This window comes from Thalassophryne amazonica, chromosome 1, assembly GCF_902500255.1.
Source record: "Thalassophryne amazonica chromosome 1, fThaAma1.1, whole genome shotgun sequence".
Lineage (NCBI taxonomy): Eukaryota > Metazoa > Chordata > Actinopteri > Batrachoidiformes > Batrachoididae > Thalassophryne > Thalassophryne amazonica.
The window spans coordinates 82,739,903-82,766,650 of NC_047103.1; the positions used below are offsets into that span (position 1 = coordinate 82,739,903).

General features: G+C 38.8%; 1 protein-coding gene and 1 long non-coding RNA gene across 2 annotated transcripts in view; one reads left to right on the forward strand and one right to left on the reverse strand.

The window, feature by feature from the left end:
- The window catches only part of mpp7a (membrane protein, palmitoylated 7a (MAGUK p55 subfamily member 7)), an 866,557-nt gene that overhangs the window by 99,416 nt on the left and 740,393 nt on the right, over positions 1-26,748 (reverse strand).
- LOC117512121 lies at positions 5,650-7,093 on the forward strand. The gene is made up of 3 exons (XR_004561215.1): positions 5,650-5,867; positions 6,298-6,301; positions 7,081-7,093. It is a non-coding gene; the product is annotated as an uncharacterized LOC117512121 (long non-coding RNA).

Sequence of the window (26,748 nt, forward strand, 5' to 3'; positions counted from 1 at the left end):
AGAAAACAGCTCTCAGTCTGACTGGAAATTTGTTGCTGAATTGTACAATACTTTTCACTTGTGAGCCACACACAACCTGACAGATGTTGAGCAGTTTGTTGAAAAAGTGCAGTGTCCACATGTGTGAGGCTGAAATAAACAGACTCACACATCCTAACAGCAATTTCAGCTGCTAAAAGATAAACAAAACACTTACTTGCAGTTGGTGAATACATATTAATTCCATTTCAAATGTTTGTTGAAAAACATTTATTAGTTGCACCACAAGACTTTGCTTGAGGGATGATGGCCGCCAGGGCGCAGACACACAGTCAGGCAGGTCCTGTGTTTTTGCCAAAAAAAGACTCTAAAACCATCAATTTCCCTTGGATTGTACCATCAACATATGTATTTGTCATTGCTATATGTTGTTACCTGTTCTGGAGTTTATCGGGCCCTCGAAAATGAATAACTCAACTCTATACCCAGTAAAAAGGAATCAATACCTCTTGTTCACAAGATTTCTCAATTCTGGATATGCCAGGCCACCTCAAGGTAAACTCGATCGTTCACTCACATCTAGATCATCCCTGGGGGCTTTGGAACTTGTGTTAATATTACTTTTAGCTGGTGATATTGAAATAAATCCTGGACCGGTTCTGAGCACAGACCGGGTTGGACTACAGCTAGCAGGCCCAACCCCTAACCTAACCAGGCTACAATTACAGCTACCCTGGTTTCTACCTCAGCTGCCTGGGTTACAGCTTCAGCTAATTAGGCCTCCACCATCTGGGCTACAGTTAGCCAGGCCTCCACCACCTGGGCTACAGCTAACTGGCCCACCACCATCTGGGCCACAACTAACCGGGCTAACCAGGTTACAGCTAACCGGGCCTCCACCACCTGGGCTACAGCTAACCGGGCCTCCATCACCTGGGCTACAGCTAACCGGGCCTCCACCACCTGGGCTACAGCTAACCGGGCCTCCACCACCTGGGCTACAGCTATCCGGGCCTCCACCACCTGGGCTACAGCTAACCGGGCCTCCACCACCTGGGCTACAGCTAACCGGTCCTCCACCACCTGGGCTACAGCTAACTGGGAGTATACCATCTGGGATACAGCTATTCGGGCCTCTACCACCTGGGCTACAGCTAACTGGGCCTCTACCACCTGGGCTACAGCAAACCGGGCCTCTACCACCTGGGCTACAGCAAACCGGGCCTCTACCACCTGGGCTACAGCAAACCGGTCCTCCACCACCTGGGCTACAGCTAACCGGGCCTCCACCATCTGAGCTACAGCTATTCGGTCCTCCACCACCTGGGCTACAGCAAACTGGGCCTTTACCATCTGGGCTACAGCTAACCAGGCCTATACCATCTGGGATACAGCTAATCGGTCCTCCACCACCTGGGCTACAGCAAACCGGGCCTCTATTACCTGAGCTACAGCAAACTGGGCCTCTACCACCTGAGCTACAGCTAACCAGGCCTTCACCATCTGGGATACAGCTAACCAGGCCTTCATCACCTGGGCTACAGCTAACCGGGCCTTCACCATCCGGGCTACAGCTAACTGGGCCTCCACCACCACAAAAAAAGGAGAGAAATCCTCTTTTCAAAAAACACTGGACATCTAAGATTTTCCATACACTTAATCAGGCAAAAACAATCTGGGATCCGCGAGCCAAACCAAAAGGCTTGTTAGGTGGACACTTGAATATACGGAGTATGGCATCTAAAAATGAAGAGCTTCAACATCTGCTCTGCAACTCCAACATTGACTTTTTGGGGCTTTCTGAAACCTGGTTATCACACAACTCTCCAGATTCAGTGGTAACTACGCCAGAGTATAATGTTTATAGGAATGACAGGGCACATGGGAGGGGTGGAGGTGGTGTTCTCTATGTTAAAAGCACTCTAAAATGTAGACGGATAAACTTGCCAGAAGAAATCCAGCTTGAGTATGTTGGTGTAGAAATTTCACTCTCACCTGCAATGTCTTTCACTGTAATTTGCTTGTATTGTAAACCATCTGCTAAATTGGATTTTTATAACAACTTAAAACTTCTTCTTAATCATTGTGATTTAAATAAAGAAATTATAATTATTGGAGATTTTAATGTAAACTGGAATGATAAGAAAGCTAGAAAGAACCTGAAACAAGTTAGTGAACATTTTAATTTTAAACAGTTAATAGAACAACCTACTCGAATAACTTCACATTCCAAAACTTTGATAGACTTGCTTTTTGTAAATAAACCTGGAAGAATTATCAAAACGTTTAATTATGTGACTGGGTTGTCTGACCATAATGCCATCTTCTTCTCAAGAAAACTTACAAAAAAACGTTTTGATGATTCGTATAGGCCAAATGTAAAAGTCTTACCTAAAACAATAATTCCCAAAAAATTACTACCAAATCTTGTGGCAGCTCTGCAAAGTTGTGATTGGAACAAAATCACTCAAAGTAAAGATGTTGAAAATAGCAGCTGCCTATTTCACAAGAAAATTAACGAAGTAATGTTAAATTTTACCAAAAAGGGAAGCCACAAAAAAAGAAAGAGAAATCTATTACCATGGATAAATGATGAATGTAAGAAATGGATGAGAGACAGAGATGAGCAACTAAAAAAATATATCAAATCCCATCTCATCACAGACAGGAATAAATTTACCTCACTAAGAAATAAGGTTACTCAAATTATGCGAAAGGTTAAAGCAATTTTTTTTATGAATATCATTTCTGAAGCAAATGGAAATTCCAAAAAGATCTGGCAAAGTTTAAATAAATTAACGGGGAAGGATAGAAAAGCAAAACAAGAAATTGAGCTAAAAATGAACAAAATTGCTGTGACTGATCCAGATCTATTGACAAATGAATTTAACAATTATTTCCTCAATTCTGTCAGGGAAATAAGTGAATTATTTCCATCTCCTGATCTCAAACCAAGGTCTATTGATCTCACACAGCCTGTTTTTAATTTACGTGAAATAACAGGGCTGGAAGTGTCCAAAATTATTGGTTCACTAAAAAATTCGAAGGCTAAAGACATTCATGGACTAGATACTCATCTCCTAAAATTATGCAAAGAGTCCCTTGTTGCACCAATAACACACATGGTTAATTTATCACTTAAACAGAGAGTTGTCCCATCGTCCTGGAAACTGGCCACAGTCACCCCAATTTTTAAATCTGGTGACAGTTCAAATATATCCAATTATCGACCAATCTGTATACTTCCAGTCATTTCCAAGGTTGTTGAGAGATGGGTAGCAAATATTATAAATGAACATTTAAATTATAGTCCCTTTAATCTACATGCTATGCAATTTGGGTTCAGAGCAAACCACTCCACTGAATCAGCAAACAGCTTCTTTATAGAAAAGGTGAAAAGTAAATTGGATATATATCCTTGTGTTGGTGCAGTGTTCCTTGACCTTAAAAAGGCTTTTGACACTGTTAACCATGAAATTCTTCTAACAAAATTAACAGACTTCAATTTTTCGCCAGAGGCAATTCAGTGGCTTAAATCATATTTATCCTCAAGAAAACAATGTGTACAAATTGACAGTGTAAAATCATCGGTCCTGGATGTCTCTGTTGGTGTGCCGCAAGGATCAATACTTGGTCCCCTGTTATTCTCCCTGTACATAAATGATCTTCCCAAAATATGTAATAACGTGAATTTCCAAATGTATGCAGATGATGCTGTAATTTATACTCATGCAAGGAGCGTTAAAGAGGCAGCTTCTATTCTGACCTCAGCCATGGAGCAAGTAAATGACTGGCTTTTGAAATCATGTTTGCTTCTCAGTTCCAAAAAACGGTCTTTTTGATGTTCTCAAAGCAATCAAAAGAAATAAAAAGTTCCGGAGTATTCTTGAGAGGAGAAGAATTACAACTTGTCACAGAATTCAAGTACCTCGGCGTGATACTTGATTCCACTTTGTCCTTCAAAAATCATATTAAAAAACTTGCCAATACTGTCAAATTTAAATTAAAAATTTTAAACAAATCAGGTCTTTTCTAACACTTGGTGCTGCCAGAATGTTTCTCCATTCAATGATTTTATCTATTGAATATTGCATCACAAGTTGGTCTCTCACCACAGTTACCAATTTGAAATTAACTGAATCTCTGTACAAAAAAATCTCTTAAAGTTTTTGACCGAAAACCTAATTCTTTTCATGTATGTAATATTTTAAACAAGTACAATCTTTTCAATTTTGAAAATGTTATAAATTTTAAGTATGTATGTTTCATTTATAAAGTGCTACATGGACTAGCCCCACCTCCAATGTCTACCTTGTTTAAACCTAAGATTTCAAGTGGCCTGAGAACCAGGGCCTCCTCCAGAGGAGACTGTGAGGTCCCCCACAGGAGAACAACTTTTGGACAGAACACTCTCTCTGTGAGGGCCACTAACATCTGGAACAGTCTTCCTCTACACCACTGATTTTCAACCTTTTTTGAGTCGCGGCACCCTTTTTATATTTCCAAAATCCTGCGGCACACCACCAACCAAAATAATATTATAATGCTATTACCTCTGGTTTTGCGCAAAACCCAATTATCGCAATAGAAAATCGATACAGAAAACACGCATTTCGAAAATCCTCAAGCATTTTGCGCTCTGATCTCAAGTAGGGCTGTCACGATTAGGAATTTCTGGAGACGATTAACTGTCAGACAAATAATTGCGATTGATGAATATATTGTCTATTTTTTTTTCTTTTTTTCCCTTCTTTATATTCTACTATTGTAGCATAATTACACAACTCTGGAAGAACGTTTGGTTTCTGTGAGTGGAGAAACTGGGAATGGTGCAACATTTTTATTTTTATCTTCATTTTACATACAGTCCCGACTTTTTCTGATTTGTGGTTGTTTCTGTTGCATTTCTGAAATTGTTTCTCCTCATTAGTCACGTTTTGTGCTTAAACACTGCATTAAGCTCAAGATTGAACAAATAAATACCTTTGGAAAGTAACAGCTGTTAAAGTTCAGAGTTCTCACCTGCTTTTTGTGATCTGTGCGTCTGAACATTGTTTTTTTTTTGCGGCTCAGTTCATTCATATATTCTCATTTTTAAATATGTTTTTAAAGCTATTTGACCGTTTATTTCATCTCATGAGCTCATGAATTCAGCATACGACACGCACATGGTGTGAACAGGATGGTAACGGCAGAATCACACCTTTAGAGAAAGTTCAGAGAGAAGTAAAGGCAGCTTCACGTTTCCGTTTTGTTAACGTTCACTTGGGTTAAAATCCTCTCTCTGCTCCGCGCTCGCTGCGCACTGAACGTGTCGCGCCTGCATTCAGGAATCTCCCTCACCCACCCTCTCCCTCGCAGTCTGCAGCCTGTTAACTCCGCACGCGCACGCGCACACAGGCACAGACACACACACCGACAGCTCCGCTATTTAGACGGCTTTTGAAGGAGACGACACTGTTTTAATCGGCCGTCAGCCTCCTTGTTATTGTCCCGCCTTAAGACGAGAGCGAGGCTGCAGCACGTTTGACATCAGATTCTGAGTCGTTTTATGCTTTGTGGATAAAATAAATAATTCACAGTAATCGCGAATATGAAAAATACCCACGGCACCCCTGACGATCGATCACGGCACCCCGGTTGAGAATCACTGCTCTACACATACGGGAGAGCCCTACATTGATCAGGTTTAGAGCTCAACTCAAACTATGGCTGAAAACAAACCAGTCATGTCACCACTAGACTTTTAACATTCCCTTGTGTTGTTTATTTTGTATATTATATTTTCTTTCTTATGTATTTGCCTGCCTAGGGACTACGGATGAAAACTAGCTTTGTAGCTATAATCCGGCATGTTTACATTTGTTTTTATACTGATGTTCATTAATGTGCATTGTCCCTATTCAAATAAATAAATAAAATATAAGTTGCATTTACCACTGCATGCAGCAGGAAGCAAAATGAATTTAATTGGTGCATTATTAATTTATAAGGCACACACATCATAAAGGAGCATCTGGTGTAAAACAAGCCACTCCAACCCTGCAGAGTACAAATCAAATTTCCATACTGGATCTGTGGAGGCCCAAATTAACAACAACCGTCACCAGTGCATTTGCCCAACAGGATGCCAGCGGAAATTGAGTGACTGCTGGGCGAAGAAGAAGAACATGAGGAGAACATGTCCATAGACAGTGGGAAAAAAAGGAAAACTAGAAGGGTGGAAGTGAGAGTTGGGACTTTGAATGTTGGCAGTATGAATGGTAAAGGAAGAGAGCTGGCTGATATGATGGCGAGGAGAAAGGTAGACATTGTAAGGGTAGTTTTTCCTGATTGTTCCCAGTTTAATGTGTAAGTTGTGGGGAGCGAACTCAGAAGAGTCCAAAAACTGATAGGAAATGGACTTTAATTTTAGATGTTGTATTGAAAGATGCCTTCCCAAAACAGCAAGTTGCTACTACAGCTTTCAAGCTGAACACACACACCGATCTGCCTGCCTCTTCTGCCTGCCCCTCAGCCCCACAGCAAAATGGGGGGTGGGGGTGGGGGGCTGTAGCCCTCAGTGTGGATCAGTAAAGTTATGTGATTGGTTGGAAAATGTTACATTACACATTTATATGCGGTGACTGCTTGCAATTTATTATCGGAAACAGTATGAGTAAGAGTAAAACTGTGTTTTGTCTCTATAGTGTGGTAAGCAAAAGAACAGTATGCATCATGGCATTCCAGAGGAGATATGAAGCTATGAAATACAGAACATGGCCATGAGACATACTGCCCAACAGCATATTGTGTGTGCAAGAGACCAAGTGGAAGAGAAGGGAAGTAAGAGCATGAGCATAGGCGGTGGGTTCAAGTTGTTGCATCATGGTGTGGATAGGAAGAGAAATGGTGTTGGGATCATTTGCTTCAAGTTTAGTGCACATAAACAATGTCAAATGTATATGTGTTGTCTTTAATTCTGATGTGTGCCATTATTACGTTCAACTAGTAATAATTGTGGATTCATTTCTGCATTTTGGAGTGTAAACTTAATTTTGTTATTGTTGCACTCGTGTAATGACAATGACAATGAAGCTCATCTCTCATCTCATTTTAAAGATAGAGTATGTTAAGAGTGTGTTTGAGGTTAAGCGAGTGTCCGACAGGGTGATGAGTGTGAAGTTAGAAATTGATGGGGTGATGAATATCATCAGTGCATATGCCCCACAGGTAAAATGCAAGATGAAAGAGAAAGAAGACTTCTGGAGTGAGTTAGATGAGGTGGTGGAGAGTGTGCCCAAGTATGAAAGAGTGGTGATAAGTGTGAACGTCAATGGGCATGTTGGTGAAGGGAACAGAGGTGATGAGGAAGTAATGGGTATATATGGTATCAAGGTCAGGAATGTGGAAGGACAGATGGTAGTTGATTTAGTAAAAAGGATGGAAATGGCTGTGGTGAATGCCTACGTTAAGAAAAAGGAGGAGCACAGCGTGACATAAGACTGAAGGAAGGTGCATACAGGTGGACTACATTCTTTGTAGGAGATGCAAACTAAAGGAAATTGGAAACTGTAAGGTGGTGGCAGTAGAGAGAGTGGAGCAAGACTGCATAGAATGGAGGCTTGTAGGATTAATTTAGAGGTGAAGAAGAAGAGAGTGAGAGCTCAACAAAGGATCAGATGGTGGAAGCTGAAGGAGGAAGACTGTTGTGTGAAATTCAGTTAGCAGCTGAGACGCATTGGATCAAGGGGAACAAATTTTGGACAACTGGAAAAGTACTGCAGATGCGGTGAGGGAGACAGCTAGGAAGGTACTGGGTGTGACATCTGAACAACAGAAGGAAGACAAGGAGACTTGGTGGTGGAATGAAGATGTCCAGGAAAGCATAAGGAGAAAGAGGTTGGCTAAAAAGAATTGGGATATTCGGACAGATGAAGAAAGTAGACTGTAAGGCGTAAGGCAAAAAGAGAGAAGTGGCAAAAGCTATGGAAAAGGCCTATTACGAGCTGTACAAGAAGCTGAATAGTAAGGAAGGAGAAAAGGACTTGTACTGATTGGCCAGACTAAGGGACAGAGCTGGAAAGGATGTGTAGCAGGTTAGGGTGGTAAAAGATGCAGATGGTAATGTGCTGACAAGCAGGGAGAGTGTGTTGAGAAGTGGGAGAGAACATTTTGAGGAGCTGATGAATGAAGAAAATGAGTGAGAAAAAAGACTGGATAATGTAGAGAGAGCAAATTAGAAAGAAAGAAATTAGTAAGAATAAAGTGAGGGCTGCTATGAAGAGGATGAGTAGTGGAAAAGCAGTTGGTCAAGATGACATTCCAGTGGAGGCACGGAAATGTCTAGGAGAGATGGCAGTAGAGTTTCTAACCAGATTGTTTAATAAAATCTTGGAAAGGATACCTGAGGAGTGGAGACAAAGTGTGCCGGTTCCTATTTTTAAGAACAAGGGTGATATGCAGAGCTGCAGTAACTACAGAGAGATAAAGCTGATTTGCCACAGCATGAAGTTATGGCAAAGAGTAGAAGAAGTTAGGCTTAGAAGAAGATCTGCTTCTGTGAGGACTGCTGCATTCCATCATGAACCACGGTGAGGTTTAACAATGACAAACCCTGGTTCAGTACTAAACTCAGCCAGTTGAGGATGCTAAAGACGGAGGCTTTCACGAGTGGGGACAAGGCCAGGTTTAAAGAGTCTAAGTACATGTTTTGGAAGGTGGTTAGGGAAGCTAAAGCCCTTTCACACTGGCGTATTTGTAGAGCTGCATATTGTGGTGTATCGTCTATGCCGAGTTGAGCAGCTCTACGCCCACTTTTAGCAGTGCTACGTCGAGTTTTTTTCTCCCTACGCAGCAGTATGTTGAGGGCTACGCACATAGGATGGAAGAAATTAAACATGTTTAAATGTCTTTGGCATAGAGCACTGAACACAGACAATACACAGTTTTAAGCAGGTCTGCGTAGTACAGCATTACTGCATGCAAGCCTGTGCAACACGGTGCTCCTGTACATATCCAAAAACTGAATGTGTGCATCCAGAGGAATCAGCTGGAGAACATGTTCATGCAGCGACAGCACCTCTGTATGATCAGAACAGCTGATCTAATTGATGGACATGTGTGTGCTCAGAACAGGGAATCGAACCTCAACTCAGAAATCCAGAAACACAACAGAAACAGCAGGTCCATCACTCTCTCTCCCTCTGCCGCGCACTCTCTCTCTCTGTCACGCAGTCTCCCTCTGTTGCGTTCTCTCTCTGTCTCGCTCTCTCTGTCTTGCTCTCTCCCTCTGTCGCGCACTCTCTCTCTTTGTTGCTTTCTCTCTTTCTCTCTCTGTGTCTGATCAAACCTGAATAAGCACTGTGACTCTTTAAAATAAATGTGCTGTCGCTGCATGTAGGTGTGATGATCAGATGCCCTGATCAATCAGGTCTGATCAAACCTGAATAAGTGCTGTGACTCTTAAATGAAAGCCTTGTCGCTGCATGTCGGTGTGCTCATCAGATGCCCTGATTGATCAGGTCTGATCAAATCAGCAGACCTGATCGGAGCAACCGGAGCTTTAAAAGTTTAACGAGTCACAGCGTTCATTCACGGCAGCTTTTACCACAGCCAGACTCAGCAGCATCTGTACACAATGAAAATGATCCAAGAAAAAAAAAAAATAATAATAATAATGTTAAATGACCATGCAGTAGAGAACAGAGCGCACACTTCCACAGAGGCAGAAAATAGCAGCTTTGGCTACATACAGTTGTGCTGAAAATGTTATATACCCTGGCAGATTTTTTTTTTTTTTTGGCCATTTTTTTCAGAAAATATGAACAATAACACAAAAACTTTTTTCACTCATGGTTAGTGGTTGGGTGAAGCCATTTATTGGCAAACAACAGACTACCTAAATGAACATGATCAAAACTTTACATACCCCTGTTTTTAATACTGTGTATTGCCCCCTTTAACATCACTGACAGCTTGGAGTCTTTTGTGGTAGTTGTGGACGAGGCTCTCTGATGGTAAAGCTGCCACTGAACAGTTTCAGACTAGAACAGTAGAACAGTGAGGAAAGCCACCAAGACACCCAGACAACCCAGAAGACGTTATAGGCTTACATGGCTGTGATTGTAGAAATTATGCATAGTGTAAGCTTTGCATTTTGTATCACCAGTTATCCATCTTCATGGTGAAGTGGTACAGTGGAGGATTTTCTTAAAATCCTCCACTAGCATTTTCTTTTCTAGGTTCAAGACAAAATGGCGGTAGACGGCGTTCACTGCGTATCGAATATTTTGGTGTGTCACAGAATTTTGCTGAGTTTTTGCTTAAAACAGTGGCATTAAGTACGAAATCAATAAGAAAGTAAGTAAAGTAAAGAACGGATTAGCCGCAAAGCTAACGGTGACCTACCCAGGCCGGCGGCGTACCATCCAGGCCCGCGAAGTCGGTGGAAGCGATCCATCCAGGCCCGCGGCGTTGGCGGAGACGTACCATCCAGGTCTGCGGCGTCAGCGGAGGTGAACCATCCAGGCCCGCGGCGTCGGCGCAGGAGGTAACCCATCTAGGCCCGCGGCGTCGGTGGAGGAGGTGAACCATCCAGGCCCGCGGAGTCAACGGAAGAGGCGATCCATCCAGGCCCGCGGCAGTGGCGGAAGAGGCAATCCATCCAGGCCCGCGGCGTCGGGGCAAGAGGCAATCCATTCAGGCCTGCGGCGTCGGTTACATCCGGGGCTGGCGACGGCTACACCCGAGGCTGGCGACGGCTGCATCCGAGGCTGGCGGCGGCTACATCCGAGGCTGGCGGCGGCTACATCCGAGGCTAGCGGCGGCTACATCCGAGGCTGACGGCGGCTACGACCGAGGCTGGTGGCGGCTATATCCGGGATTAACATCGGGGAAGGTTGGTGTGCGGCGACCGGATTTGTGGTGGTGGAGGTGGTGGAGTCTACAAGTGGGAATTGTTTTATAATTAATAGTGGCCTGTACTGAACTACAAGAGTAACTTAATATGGCACCACCTAGGAAGACAGATAAATTGGACGAAGATATAGAGGAGATAAAGACCTCATTAAACCGTATATCAAAAGACATGACCAATTTAGACAAGTTGATGAAGGAGATCAAGGAGCTCCAAAATCTTGTTAAAGAAAAGGACAAGATTATTAAGAAACTTGAGCAACGGGTGGATGAACTTGAACAATATTCTAGTAAAGATGGTTATAATATCTGGTTTGGAAACAAAACATCAGTCGTACGCAAGGGTGGTGGATTCTGGTGGAGCCAGTGGGGAGGATGCACCACCTGAAGAACTACAAACACTAGAACAGCAAGTTACAATTTTTTTATATCAAAAAGGTCATACATCAAGATACTATATCAGACTGTCACACAATTCCATCCAAAGACAGTGAAAATAAACTACCCAATATTATTATACGATTTACAAGCAGAAAATATAAAAATGAATTACTAAGACAGGCAAAGAATCTGAAAGGAACAAATGTCTATATAAATGAGCATCTAACGAAAAAAATGCAGATATTGCCAGGGAAGCAAGACTATTAAAAAAACAGAAACACATTGCTACATGGGTCTGGAACTGTAGGGTTTGGATTAGAGTGAAAGAAGGAACAAAGGGTATACAAATCAGAGACATGGAGGACCTTACAAAGTACAGACCTGAGTAGACAAATAAATATGTCAGTTGGTAGTATGACCAACAAAAAATCAGAACAAACATGGAAACAGATGATAAAATATATCACATAGACACCAATATTGTTGAAAGTATATTTGACTTGACTACAATTGGTTGTGAGTATTATATGGAAAAACAGTTAAATAGTGAAAAAATTACTGAAGATACCCTGTCACTCATACATACAGTATAAACATCCGAAGCTTGTACTGTAAAATGTAAAAAATAAAGGATTATTTAAACCAGTTGAAAAATAGATTCAGCATTGTTGCAATCACAGAATCTTGGCTTAAAGATGACCTCATGGCTGATGTTCAAATGGAGGGATATGAGCTATATTTTGTAAATAGAAGAGATAAAAAAGGCGGTGGTATTGTTTTGTACATAAAAACAGATCTGACATGTAAAATTGTAGAAGAAATGACAATAATAGATGATGTCATAGAAATTGTAACTGTGGAAATTGTACAAGAAACATCTAAAAATATTCTAATCAGTTGTGTATACAGAGCACCAGACTCTTGTGTTGTGAAATTTACAGATAAAATAATAGAATTATTCCATCAAATCAAAAACAAAACACTCTTTATGTGTGGAGACTTTAATGTTAATGTGGAAAGCTCCAGTTGCCAAAGAGCAAGTGATTTTGTAAATTCAATGAATAGCTCGGGCTTATTCCCCTTGATAACAAAACCAACCAGAATTACATCACAAAGTGCAACTGTAATTGACAATAGATTTACAAATAGAACAGATGAAATTATTAAGAACGGGATCTTGATGACAGATCTTAGTGATCATTTACCAGTTTTTTCAATATTTAAATATAAAAATAGGTACAAAAAAAAAAAAACGGTTATAAACTTTAAAAGAGATAAGTCATTAAAAGCCTTAGAGGCATTAAATTATGACCTTAAAAATCAAAATTGGGAAGAAGTTTATGTCAGTGACATTAATGTAGCATATAATTCATTTATGAAAATACTGATGAAATCATATAATAAAAATTGTAAATTAATAAAAACTAGTAAGAAAAGAGTAAACAAACCATGGCTGACTAAGGGAATAAAAAACGCCTGTGTAAAGAAAAACTATTTATATAGGTGCTTTTTAAAAATGCAAACAAAGGAAACAGAACACAGATACAAAAAATATAAAAACAATAATTAGGAAACAAAAAAAAAAGATTATTATAGTGAACAATTAAATAAGAGTAAAGATAATATGAGGGCAACATGGGGAATTATAAAAAGTGTGATGGAAAGTGATGGAGTGAAATCAACTTTTCCAAATTACCTTGTCAAGGAAAATAAAGAGATATATGACATAAAATAAGTTGTAAATGAGTTTAATAATTATTTTTCAAAGGTGGGACCAAGTCTGGTGGGAAATAAACCAATAGTACAAGATAAATTAAATACAATTGTAAATACGGTCAGTAGTATTTTCCTTGACAATGTAGAAAAAGATGAAATAAGGAATATTGTAAAAAACTGTGTAAACAAAAGATCAACTGACTATGAAGATTTAGACATGATGACTGTAAAAAGTATAATAGAAACTGTTATTGAACCATTCACTTACATTTGTAATCTGTCTCTGTCAACAGGAATTTTCCCAGAGGAAATGAAAATTGCCAAGGTAGTCCCATTATATAAAAATGGAGACAAACATAACATTTCAAATTACAGGCCAGTGTCATTGCTTCCACAGTTTTCTAAAATTATGGAAAAAGTTTTTGTGACAAGGTTGGATAAATTCATTGAAAAACATATTTTAAATAATGCTCAGTATGGATTCAGAACAAAACATTCGACAGTTATGGCAATTATGGAATTAACAGAGAAAATATCAACAGCAATAGATAATAAGGATTATTTTGTAAGTGTTTTTATTGACCTGAAAAAAGCTTTTGATGTTATCGATCATTCATGATTGCTTCACAAGTTACAACAATATGGAATAAGAGGGATTGCACATCAGTGGGTAAAAAGCTACTTAGAAAATAGAAAACAGTTTGTTCAGATAAATAATACTAAATCAGAATTGTGTAAGGGTCGGTACTTGGACCCAAACTGTTTATTTTGTATATCAATGATTTTGTGAATGTATTTAATGTACTTGGTAGCATTTTATTTGCTGACGATACAACATTATTTTACTCTGCATCAGATATACAGGAAGTAGCACAAGTGATAAACACAGAGTTGGAAAAAGTTAAATATTGGTTTGATATAAACAGATTGTCACTTAATCTTAATAAAACAAATTTCATATTGTTTAATGACAGAGTAAAAAAATGATGTGTCATTAAAAATAGATGGAATGGACATTCAAAGGGTAAAAGAAACAAAATTTTTATGAGTTATGATTGATGAAGATTTTACATGGAAGTCACACAGATATTACATAAAAGGAAAAATAGCGAAAGCTATTGCTGTTTTGCATAAAGTTAAATACTCATTAAATAGTTATGGATTATTAACATTGTACAATTCATTGATTGTTTCATATTTGACTTATTGTGTAGAAATCTGGGGATCAACATGTACAACTTATACGCAACCTTTATTTATTTTGCAGAAAAGAGCTTTAAAAGTGATTAGCAACAGTCGTTTTAGAGACCCATCTAGTCCATTGTTCATTAAGTATAGGGTACTTAAATTTCATGATTTAGTTGATTTGAAATTATTACAAACAATGTACCAAGCGAATAACAATACCTTACCAATAAACATTCAAAATATATTTGAAAAAAGAGTAAGTAGTTATAATTTGAAAGGCATAGCAGTCTTTAAAAAACCAAGATTCAGAACCAAGATAAAGGAACGGAGTATTGCAATGAATGGTGTAAAATTATGGAACAACCTCAACAAAGAAATCAAAGAATCAAGGTCGCTTAAATTATTTAAAAAACGTATTAAACTAGATGTATTTTGTAAGTATGAAACTATGAAATAAGTCAGTGGGCTGTGACAAAGCCAAAAATGTAATCTGTTAATAATGTTTAGAATGTTTGAAGTTTAAAATGTAATCTGTTAGGGATGTAATCTTATAAATAATGGTTAAAATTAAGAAATAAGTTGGTGGCATGTGACAAAAGTCATAGAAATGTAATCTGTTAAATTACGTTCATTAATGATGCTTGATATTGTAAGATTGTATTGTAAAAAAGGGGCAGAAAATATAAGACTTGTTCTTCCAATCTGCTCCTTTTCATTCAAGGGTTTGTAAAGTTTTGTTATTTCTGCTATTCTGTTTTTTTTTTCTTTTAAATGAATGAAATAAATATATATATATAAAAAAAAAAAGAAGACCTGAAAGTTTAGCTACAAATTGCCAGAAGGTACATCTGAGATGCAAGCCTGGATTTGATCTGTTTTGGTGAAAGAAAATCCTTCTCTGCTCTACTCCACTATGAAGCTAAAGCCCAGGTTACACATAGATGGTTTTGTCCGCGGGCAGTACGTAGACCGAAGTTCGCAGTAGTTCCGGCTGTTTTCGCGGTGGAAAGGGGCGGAGCATTTCGCCAGCGTTTTGAGCGCGGTACTAGCCGCAAATGCGCAGATAAAACGCCGCTAAATCCGCCGAATAAAGCGGCGTTTTGACGCAGTAGCATCCGGCACACGTCAGGCAACGGAGGTTAATAGCCAGTTCTATCCTTTACAATTGCAGGTTAAGACGCGCGTAAGAACAGCGGTGTTCTGCTGCCGCTGATAATGCCCTGTGTACCGCTGGATTTATCCAGGCAAATCCTGTGTTACTCCAGGAACCTTTGCATATAGGCACCACCCCCAGAGTATAATAGGCTGAAGCAGCTGTCACTGCAGGGGGAGGGAGCTCATCTCTTAGCCTTTTATTCTCCTTTCCTTTTCCCCTCCTCAATGTGTTGCTCGTCTCCACTACAGGGCTCTCCTCTGCTTCTGAACCAGACCTCTTGGTAAGTCCTTGCTGCTGCCAATTTTCTTTTAGGAGGCATACTGGAGCTTCTCTGCAAAAATATCTGGAGCTGGCCGTGAGTGAGAGGCCTGCATGCAGCGCGCTAGCGTTTTTATATTGACCGCCGCCTATCGGCCGTTTGGAACACCGTTAACCGGGAGGTGGTGTTTAGAACGACGTACTGTCCGCTAGCGCCGCCATTTTGTCTGCCTCTGTCGCCGGTTAAAATGCATTTGAGAATGCCGATGTGGGCTCTGTCGCCGTTTTAAACGCCGTTGGTTAGGGATACAACACCGGCCACCAATTACGGCGGTGTAAACTGTGGCACGGAAGGGACAGGATGAAACGGCGATTAAAAAGTATCAAACGCCGTTGTTCGCGTTGTCTCCGTCGTCACGCGAATTCTCCGGGAGCGCACCCGGGATTATTCGACATGTTGAATAATTTTTTCGACGATTCCTGGTAAAGCCTGAACTAAGCCACGCCCCCTAGTGCCGGCGTTGACAATGGCGTTTGATCCTTACAACGGCCAAAAACTCTTCTGGGACGCTTCCAGGAGCTCTTACCGTCTATGTTTAAACAGGGCTGTCATTCCTTTACCTGGGGATCACCATCACCGAGGACCTCAAGTGGGAGTTAAACATCAGCTCTCTCAAAAACAGTCATGGTAAACTTCTACACTGCCATCGAGTCCATTATCTCCTCTTTCATCACCGTCTAGTATGCTGATGCCACTGCTAAGGACAGAAGCAGACTGCAGCATATCATTCACGGACCAGAGAAGGTGATCAACTGCAATCTGCCATCCCTACAGGACCTTTACACCTCCAGGGCCCTGAGGCAAGCAAGGAAGATTGTGGCTGATTCCTCTGACCCAAAACACCAACTTTTTGTTACCCTACACTCTGGCAGACGGCTGAGGGTATCTATTTGACTCCTTTATTTCTTACAGAAGTATTTTTTCTTTTTTGTTTTATTGTTGTTTATGCACCAATGACACCAAATCAAATTCCTTCTATATGAAAACTTACTTGGCAATAAATTTGATTCTGATTTGGAATCTGAAAATAGATGGGTTTAAATACTTGGGGTTAACTGTTTAATGTAATGGCGAGTGTGGTAGAGAGATGAAGAGTGCAGGCAGGGTTCTGCTTTTAACCTATAAAATTATTCACGGACTAGCACCTCCCTGCATAGATGACCTAATTAAACCCTACGTACTGGCCTGGGCTCTGTGTTCTCAGGGCACAGGACTACTTTGTGTCCCTAGGGTGACTAAAAAGTCTGCGGGTCACAGAGCTTTCTCTTATCGGGCACCTGCTTTGTGGAATGATCTCCCTGCATCAATAAAATGGTTTTCTCTTTTGTATGGCTAGGATACTGGCATGGTATGGTACTATGCTTCCTACCATTTTAAATTAATTTTATTAGTAAACAGAACGGCTTGCAGCCTCAACTTTATCTAAAGTCTGGGTCTTTTAGTGAAGCTGAGGGCTAGTGGCTGGCGATCACCTTAGTATTTCTTCTGTTGTTCTTTGTTTAATACTGACAAATTATACCTTATTTGTAGTCTTTCTGCCACCTGATTCTGTTTTTTTTTTTCTCACTCTGAGGTGTGGCTCCATCAACAAGTGGGTGTGGGTTTCTTCTTTTGCAAGCCTCCCGTCCTGGACACAAGCATGGACTCCCAAATTTTCATGCATATTTGTATTGCCAAGTGTGTCAGTAGCATGGCACAAACAGAGGGTCACCCCTTCGAGTCTGAGCTGCTTGAGGTTTCTTCCTCAAATCAACAGAGGGAGTTTTCCTTACCACTCTCACCTGTGTGCTTGCTCCCGGGGGTTGGTAAGGTTAGACCTTACTAGAGGCAGCTTTGTTGGAAACAGCAGTGAGACCAGCTATGTTGTACAGCTTAGAGACACTGGCACTAACAAATATATTGGAGCAGCAGCGGTGGCAGTAAAACTGATAGGACAAATGTATGATTTATCAGCCCTATTTTTCTTGTATCTCATGGGGCCTAGTTTATGAGTACAGGGCAGATTTTTGTTGTAATATGTGATAAAGGTTTATATCAAGCAATTAGACTTTATTTAGTCACATTTTTTGGTTTGTGGATTATGATTTTTTAGGACATCAGCTGATTCTGTCCAATTTTCTTCTGCACAGGAGCTCAATTTTTTGTTTTTATTATTATACTGAAGATAGATGTCATTACATTGAATATAATGATCCGGATTGTTTTTAAAAATATTAATGGTTTAAATTAATTAAGAGACACTGGCACTAACAAATTGATTGTTTTTATTAATTGATTGTTTTATAAAATATTAATCATCATAGCAATTACTTTACTGAGGAGCAATTTAAGAATTGTTCTTTGACAAACGGGACATTCTCCATTATATATTTTAATAGCAGAAGTCTTTCTATGAACTTGTCTAAAATTCAGGATTGCTTAAAAATTGGCAATAAACATTTTTTCAGTTATTACAATTACCGAGATGTGGTTGAAAGATGAGCATGTTGACACTGTCCAGCTTGAGGGTTATGATTTTTTTGTTTTTTTGTTTGCTACAAATAGGATGAATAATTGGGGTGGTGACCTGGCACTTTACGTTAGATCTATTTATCAAAGTGAAATTGTTCAAAAAATGTTATTGAGCTCCTTGATCAAACAAATATTTTTGTGGAAAAACTGATAGATATGTACAACATAATTAAAAATAATAAGCTTTTGTCTGTGGAGACTTTGATATGGAGTTCCTAAAATCCACATAGTCTGTTACATATAGCTGAATTCATAATTTCTATGTTTTATATGGGATTGTATCCAGTGATTACCCATCCAACTAGGATAACTGTGAATACATTGGCACTTATTGACAATATATTGACAAATGTTACTGAGGGGAATTTAATGGGTGGACTACTTATTAGTGATATCAGTGATCATTTGCCGGGATTTGCTTCTTTCATTTCATTAGTTGATAAAATTGATCATATTGAAATTACAAATTTTCACAAGGAAAATAACAGAGGAAACTATGGAAAATCTTAGAATGGATATAATGCATCAAAACTGGAGTGATATTTATATTGAGGATATAGATCAATCTTACAAATCATTCATTTATATTATTTTCAGTTTATATGATAAACATTGTCCCTTTGTGTCAAAAGTTGGAAATAAGAAAGACGTTGATAAACCTTGGATCACTAAGGGATTTCAGAATGCATGTAAAAAAAAAATTTGTATAAGCAGTTTTTAAAACAGAACAAATGAAGTTGAGAGAATATATAAGATATATAAAAGCAAACTAACATTATGCGATCTTGTAAAAGCCAGCATTATAGTGATTTACTGGGAAAAAATAAAACAAATAATAAAGGCACTTGGAAGCTTTTAAATGAAATCATAATTGTTACAATGATACAATTGTTAAGGAAAACAAAGTAGCGGATCATTTTCATGATTATTTTGTAAATGTGGGTAACAATTTAGCAAATTCAATTGTATCTTCTAAAATGTGCTCGTTGGAGAGCAGTAAAACAATTAATAAAATTCTGGATTCAATGTTTGTTAAAGAGACAGATGAAAATGAAATAAATGACAGTTCATAAACTCGAGGGGGAAAAAAATCAACTGACAGTGATAATTTTGATATGTTTTTGATTAAAAAGATCACTGATTGTACTGTTAAACCTTTAATATATATTTGTAATTTACCATTAATGAAAACTGCTAAAGTGATACTGCTGTTTAAATCTGGTGACAAATATGTCTTTTCAAATTATAGGCTGATCTCACTCTTACCACAATTTTCAAAAATTTTGGAAAAAGTATTTGTAAAGAGGTTAAATGATTGCACTAAACATCATATACTTGGCGAGCAGCATCACAGTTTTAGAAATAATCGCACTACTTCATTGGCTGTAATTGATTTTGTTGAACAAATTACTAATGCAATTGAAAATAAGCAATATATTGTAGGGTTTTTTTAATTTACAGAAAGCATTTGATACTATGGATCATACTTTGCTATTGGACAAATTACAGAAGTATAGTATCAGGGGATTGGCACATGATTGGACAGCTACTTACACACAAGAATCAGTGTGCCCATATTAGTGGGACAATTTCTGAATTCTTGAAGATTACTTGTGGGGTGCCCCAGGGTTCAATCCTTGGGCCATTCTTTAATATATTTATGAAATACGAGGGCTGTCCGTAAAGTATAGGTCCTTTTTATTTTTTTCAAAAACTATATGGATTTCATTCATATGTTTTTACGTCAGACATGCTTGAACCCTCGTGCGCATGCGTGAGTTTTTCCACGCCTGTCGGTGACGTCATTCGCCTGTGAGCACTCCTTGTGGGAGGAGTCATCCAGCCCCTCGTCGGAATTCCTTTGTCTGAGAAGTTGCTGAGAGACTGGCGCTTTGTTTGATCAAAATTTTTTCTAAACCTGTGAGACACATCGAAGTGGACATGGTTCGAAAAATTAAGCTGGTTTTCAGTGAAAATTTTAACAGCAGATGAGAGATTTTGAGGTGATTCTGTCGCTTTAAGGACTTTTCACGGTGCGAGACGTCGCGCAGCGCTCTCAGGCGCCGTCGTCAGCCTGTTTCAAGCTTAAAACCTCCACATTTCAGGCTCTATTGATCCAGGACGTCGTGAGAGAACAGAGACGTTTCAGAAGAAGTCGGTTTCAGCATTTTATCCGGATATTCCACTGTTAAAGGAGATTTTTTTTAATGAAAGATGTGCGGACGGGTCCGCGCGTCGTGACGCAGCTGACGCAGTGCGGCGGCACAGGAAAAACACCTCCGTGTTGATAACCATTTGTTAAAATCCAGTTGGCTTTTGATGGCTTTCAGTGGAGTGAGTATATGAGAAATTGTTTATCAGCTGGAGATGTTCCAACTTGTCCTTAAGGCTTCCAGCAGAGGTGTTTTTCCTGTGACGGAGCGTCGCGGCGGCTGCGAGCCGACGCTGCAATCCGCCCGCACATCTTTCATTAAAAAAATCTCCTTTAACAGTGGAATATCCGGATAAAATGCTGAAACCGACTTCTTCTGAAACTTTTTTGTTCTCTCACGACGTCCTGGATCAACAGAGCCTGAAATGTGGAGGCTTTAAGCTTGAAACAGGCTGATGACGCTGCCTGAGAGCGCTGCGCGACGTCTCTCACCGTGAAAAGTCCTTAAAGCGACAGAATCACCTCAAAATCTCTCATCAGCTGTTAAAATTTTCACTGAAAACCAGCTTAATTTTTCGAACCATGTCCACTTCGATGTGTCTCACAGGTTTAGAAAAAATTTTGATCAAACAAAGCGCCAGTCTCTCAGCAACTTCTCAGACAAAGGAATTCCGACGAGGGGCTGGACGACGACTCCCACAAGGAGTGCTCACAGGCGAATGACGTCACTGACAGGCGTGGAAAAACTCACGCATGCGCACGAGGGTTCAAGCATGTCTGACGTAAAAACATATGAATGAAATCCATATAGTTTTTGAAAAAAATAAAAAGGACCTATACTTTACGGACAGACCTCGTATGTTTGGTTTCCAAGTCTGTAAGTTGTATTTTATTTGCTGATGATACAACTGTGTTGTGTAGTGGGGATCATTTGGGACAGCACCTGGATGTGATGGAGAAGGAATTACAGAAATTTAAACAAAGGTTGATTCAAACAAACTATTGCTCGGTTTTGGTAAAACCAAGTGTATGATATTTGAAAACAAGTCCAGGAACTTACACAGAAATGTATTTTTACATGATTTTGAAATTGAAATTGTAACTGATACAAAATTTCTTGGTGTATTTATTGATGATAAATTAAGCTGGAAAAAACATTATGTTAAATCAAAAATGTCAAAAGACATTGCAATTCTGCATAAAGCACAAGACTTCCTGTCCTGACATTTATTAACTACTTTATATCATTCTTTACTTGTTCCATATATGACTTATTGCATTGAGGTTTGGGGAAACACATATAAAACTAATACAAATCCAATATGTTTGTTACGAAAGAAAGCAATAAGAATTTTCAGTAACAAACCAAATCGTGAGTCAATGAATCCATGAATTGCCTGTTCACATATTCTAAAATTCTTGGACTTGGTTGATTACATCAACTTTTGCCTCAACATATCCAGGATCCTTTTAAAACAGGGGTCTCCAGTTATAATTTAAGAGGAATATCATTTTTTGAAAAATTAAAGATCCTAACTACTGTAAAAAGCCATTGTGTTTCCGTTAAAGGTGTTAACATTTGGAATAATTGTCCTGATAACATTTAATTACTTGGTACCAGAGGTGTCAAGTAACGAAGTACAAATACTTCGTTACTGTACTTAAGTACACTTTTTAGGTATCTATACTTTACTCCATTACTTATTTTTCTGCCTACTTCTGACTTCTACTCATTACATTTTCACACAAGTATCTGTACTTTCTATTCCTTACATTTTTAAAACAAACAGCCTCGTTACTCTTGGCTTCAGTTTAATGTTTATATATATATATTTCACGTCATGTGCGCCTGTAATCAACGGCTTTGCTTTGAACCGTGAACCAATCGAAGCAGTGGTTCGCAGATTGAAGCGATGCTTCGACCTATTGCTTCATTTATTCTTTCTTTCTTTCGCTTAATTTTCCCCCGCTAAAACCCTAAAGAGCATACTTCTGTGAGTATTATTTACCTTTTCTATGTTAAACCGACCTGTTATGGTCTTCTGAAACAGTTGATAGATGTATTTTATAATTTAAAAACGGGAGCGACGCTAACGCGTTAGCATGTCTATGGCATTTTCAATGTTAAAAGTTAGCATTAAGCAGCTCTCATCACATTCGGGTGCATTTGTTTTCAAATTGTAATATTTCTTAAATTTATTTTTGTTTATATATTAATAATCTAATGATTATTATATACAATTTTAGAGAAAGAGGCAAAAAGAACCTGAATAGAAACACAACAGAAAATATAAAAGCAACTAACAATGAACATACATAAATACATACATACATCCATACATACATGTTTCCTGTGAACACCTAGTGACTCTTACACCTCCACTTCATCCCTGTCTTATTTAATGACAGTTTGTTTCGGTCAGACCATATTTTCAATGTGTTGTGATTTTCTCCAGAACTATCTGCCAAACTAGAAAACTGCTGCATCCTTGTAAGAGCAGGATACTACTGGAATGAATTTGAATAAGGAAAGTTGTGTTTTTTTTTGTTTTTTTTTCCTTCACTAAATGGATGCTGCACTCACTGCAGTTTATTGTCTGGAATATTCCCAGATTGCATTTCAGAGCTTATAGAATTGAAACATTTTCGTGCAGGTGGTGTTGGGGGGGTAATTTTGGGTTTTGGGTCTTGGGCCACATGTAGAACGAATCAGTTTTTAAATTAAGCTTTCAATTCATATAGTGGCATCTACCTTTTTTTTTTAAAGGTTACTTTATACTTTTATACTTTAAGTAGGTTTTGGAGCACATACTTTTTCACTTTTACTTGAGTAAAGAGGTCAAGTTGATACTTCAACTTTTACCAGAGTGTTTTTAAACTGCAGTATCTATACTTCTACTTAAGTAATAAATGTGTGTACTTTTGACACCACTGCTTGGTACGTTAGTTGGCTTTAAAAAGCTTTACAACAATAAAAAAAAAAAAAAATACTTCTTATAGTCTGAAGAATTAGGTTCACCAAATTTTGTCCCTGTTTTTGGGTTAGTGCATTGTACACTATTGTTTGTCTGGTTGTGTTAAGAAATTTTAGTTCATCAGTGAATTGCTCATGCACGCTTCTTTGGTGTTTGTTGTTATGAGTATACACACACACACACACACACACACACACACACACACACACACACACACACACACACACACACACACATATATATATATATACTAGAGCCCGACTGATATATTGGCCGGCCGATATTATCAGCCGATATAAGCCCTTTTCATAGTACTCACTATCGGCTGAAATTTTGCTGATAGAATGCCAATAATTTCTCATACACAGAACAGTTACTGAAATAATGTTTGTGTTGCCAATGTAAAATGTCCTTGCAACTTTTGTCCAGTAGAGGGAGCTCTGACTCCATTCAACTGAGAGCTGCTTACACCCCTGCTTAAATGTGTTCATCACCGGCCCCCGTAGTTCGCCGTCATACTGCACTGATCGGCTGACAAAAGCATACAAGTAAGTTTATAAGGATCTATGTCCTTATCCTGAACCTATATCTAAGTTACAGCAACAAGAGGTACAATATCAGATGAATTTCACAACTCTTTTTAAAAATATGTATTTGCTAATTTCACTAAGGTTTAATTCTTGACTGCATTTTTTGAACTTGAAAATTCTTCTCTGTTATAAAGTTAATCAATATGAGGACAAAGCTTCAGCTTTTAGCTCATACCTTTTTTGTTAAGGGTCCAAAAAAGAACATTTTATTCTTTAAAAAAAATATCGGCTGATTTATCAGCTATAGGCAAATCAGCCGATTTATCGATTATCTGCATTTTTTTCATCCAAATATCGTTATCAGCATCAAAAAATCCATATCGGTCGGGCTCTAATATATACAGTGGTGGGCACAGTTCCGTGAATCCGCTAAACGCTAATTATCAAAGATAATGTTTTCATTATCGGATTAGCTTTTCAGATAACTTTGTAAACCGCTACTGGATTAATTATCTTCCGATAAGTTTTGGTCCGATAATTTTTAGACCGCTAATGTATTTTTGCAGATATGGTAAACAAAGCTGAATAGTTACAAACATCTATGAAATTTAAAATCAGTTAAGTACCCAGCTGTTAAATATTTTATAGTAGATGCGCAGCTCTATCCTCCGTAAACAGAGGAGAGCTGGTTCTAGAAGAAACTGCTCTATCCTCTGCAAGCAAAGGAGAACTGGTCACAAAAAAAGAAAAAAAAGGCTCATTTCTTTTGACCCTATAGTGATACGCTGGCAATATCACCCAAGTCATACAGAGGCATAGTTTTAACCTATGGTTAAAATTTTAACCAAACTAATTTTGGACAAATTATTTAAATTAACATTGCATCTGAAGTATGATAAAGTGAAAATATCAGACATATGTTTTAGTTTTAAAATCTCACCCCTGCCACATTTCTCCATGTAATGTGGAGCTGCGTCAGGAAGGGAATCAGGCGTAAAACCTGTGCCAATTCAACATGCAGATCCACCTTGGATTTGCTGTGGTGACCCCGAGTGCACAAACAAGGGAGCAGCCGAAGGGACTTACTATGTTTTAGTTTTAAAATAATTCACTAATTTTGAAGGTTTTAGTGTGGACATGCTGTGCCCAGGTGCATTATGGGTACCTCAGTACATTCACGACAGAAGAAATGCATTTGAGATGCTCTGATCAGGCTCTTTGTATATTGTGCCTAAAACTCTCGTGAAGATATTCTCTAGGATTATACTGTAGATGTTGTTATTGTGTTTGTTTTATGTAAAAATGGCAGAAGCTCAGATTGCTCCTCCATTATTTTCAATTGGAATCACTGCAATGGATTCCTGTTTGCTATTAGAGTCCTGCTTATGTCAAACACTGTCTGTCGTCTTTGTTCCAGAGTAATATATATAAGATGTCTAAAATTCAGTTGGTGTTTATTAAATTCCACGCATCTTAAATGTAGCAGACACGGATTATCTGGAATTTTGTTTTGGCAACTTTTCATGGTCTCTACTGCCATCTACTGGCCAGTAGTGTTCATGGCAGTATTCGCCCAAGTACTGAGCATCCAGTAGTTGGCAGTGTTCTATTTATTTTGACACCAGTTATATCAGACAGTTATCTAATTACAACTTGCCTTTTTTTTTTACAAATAAAAAAAATGGCATATTTTACACAAGCACATTTATCTGTAAACACCAGCACACGACACACCTCACATTAGTGTGTTGGTTTACATAGAATGAATGAGTCAACCAATCAGTGTTAGCGGAGGCACATTTTACCCATAATCCTTTGCCATCTGTCTGTGTTTGTTACAAAACTTCAGAATTTGTGCATTATTCAACATTAAATAATATATGTTATATTTTAACTTTGTACAAATGACAGAATTGACATTAATGGAGTTATTCTATCAGTATTAATTTTATTTATAAACTAAACCATAAGTCAGCACTGCTTTATTTTCCAAGACCTCCGCCTCACGGCAATGCTGTTACTGGGTAGAGAGTTGAGCTTTGTGCTCCTCTCAACTGCTTCAAGCTATGTAGTAAACAGGGGCTTCCAGTAAAGGGCAGGGCACACAAAGACAGAAGTGCTGACTCATTGTTTGGGTCTGTAGTTGCCTTTGATGCTACCAGAAGCGATTGTGGTGTTAAAACTCAAAATCAGCTTGTTAGTAGTTGCAAGTGTACTGGAGACAGTACTGGAAGTAATCGGTTATCTGTAGCTTCCGATAAATTTTTGGGTGGTTTATCAGCTTAGCTTTATAAAAGATAACTTTTCAGTTAGCTGATTATCTGTTATCTAAGCTAATTTTTTGGGTTAGCTGTGTCCACCACTGTGTGTATATTATATATATATATATATATATATATATATATATATATACACCACAAAGACAAGATATTTAATGTTCATACTGATAAACTGTATTGTTTTGTGCAAATATTTGCTCATTTTGAAATGGATGCCTGCAACACATTTAAAAAAAGCTAGGACAGTGGTATGTTTACCACTGTGTTACAGTACCTTTCCTTCTAACAACACTCAATAAGCATTTGGGAACTGAGGACACTAATTGTTGAAGCTTTGTAGGTGGAATTCTTTCCCATTCTTGCTTGATGTGTGACTTCAGTTGTTCAACAGTCCGGGGTCTCCACTGTCGTATTTTGCGTTTCATAATTCGCCACACATGGGTGACAGGTCTGGACTGCAGGCAGGCCAGTCTAGATCCCGCACTCTTTTACTACGAAGCCACGCTGTTGCAACACGTGCAGAATGTGGCTTGGCATTGTCTTGCTGAAATAAGCAGGGATGTCCCTGAAAAAGACGTTGCTTGGATCGCAGTGTGTTGCTCCAAAACCTGGATGTACCTTTCAGCATTAATGGTGCCATCACAGATGTGTAAGTGGCCCATGCCG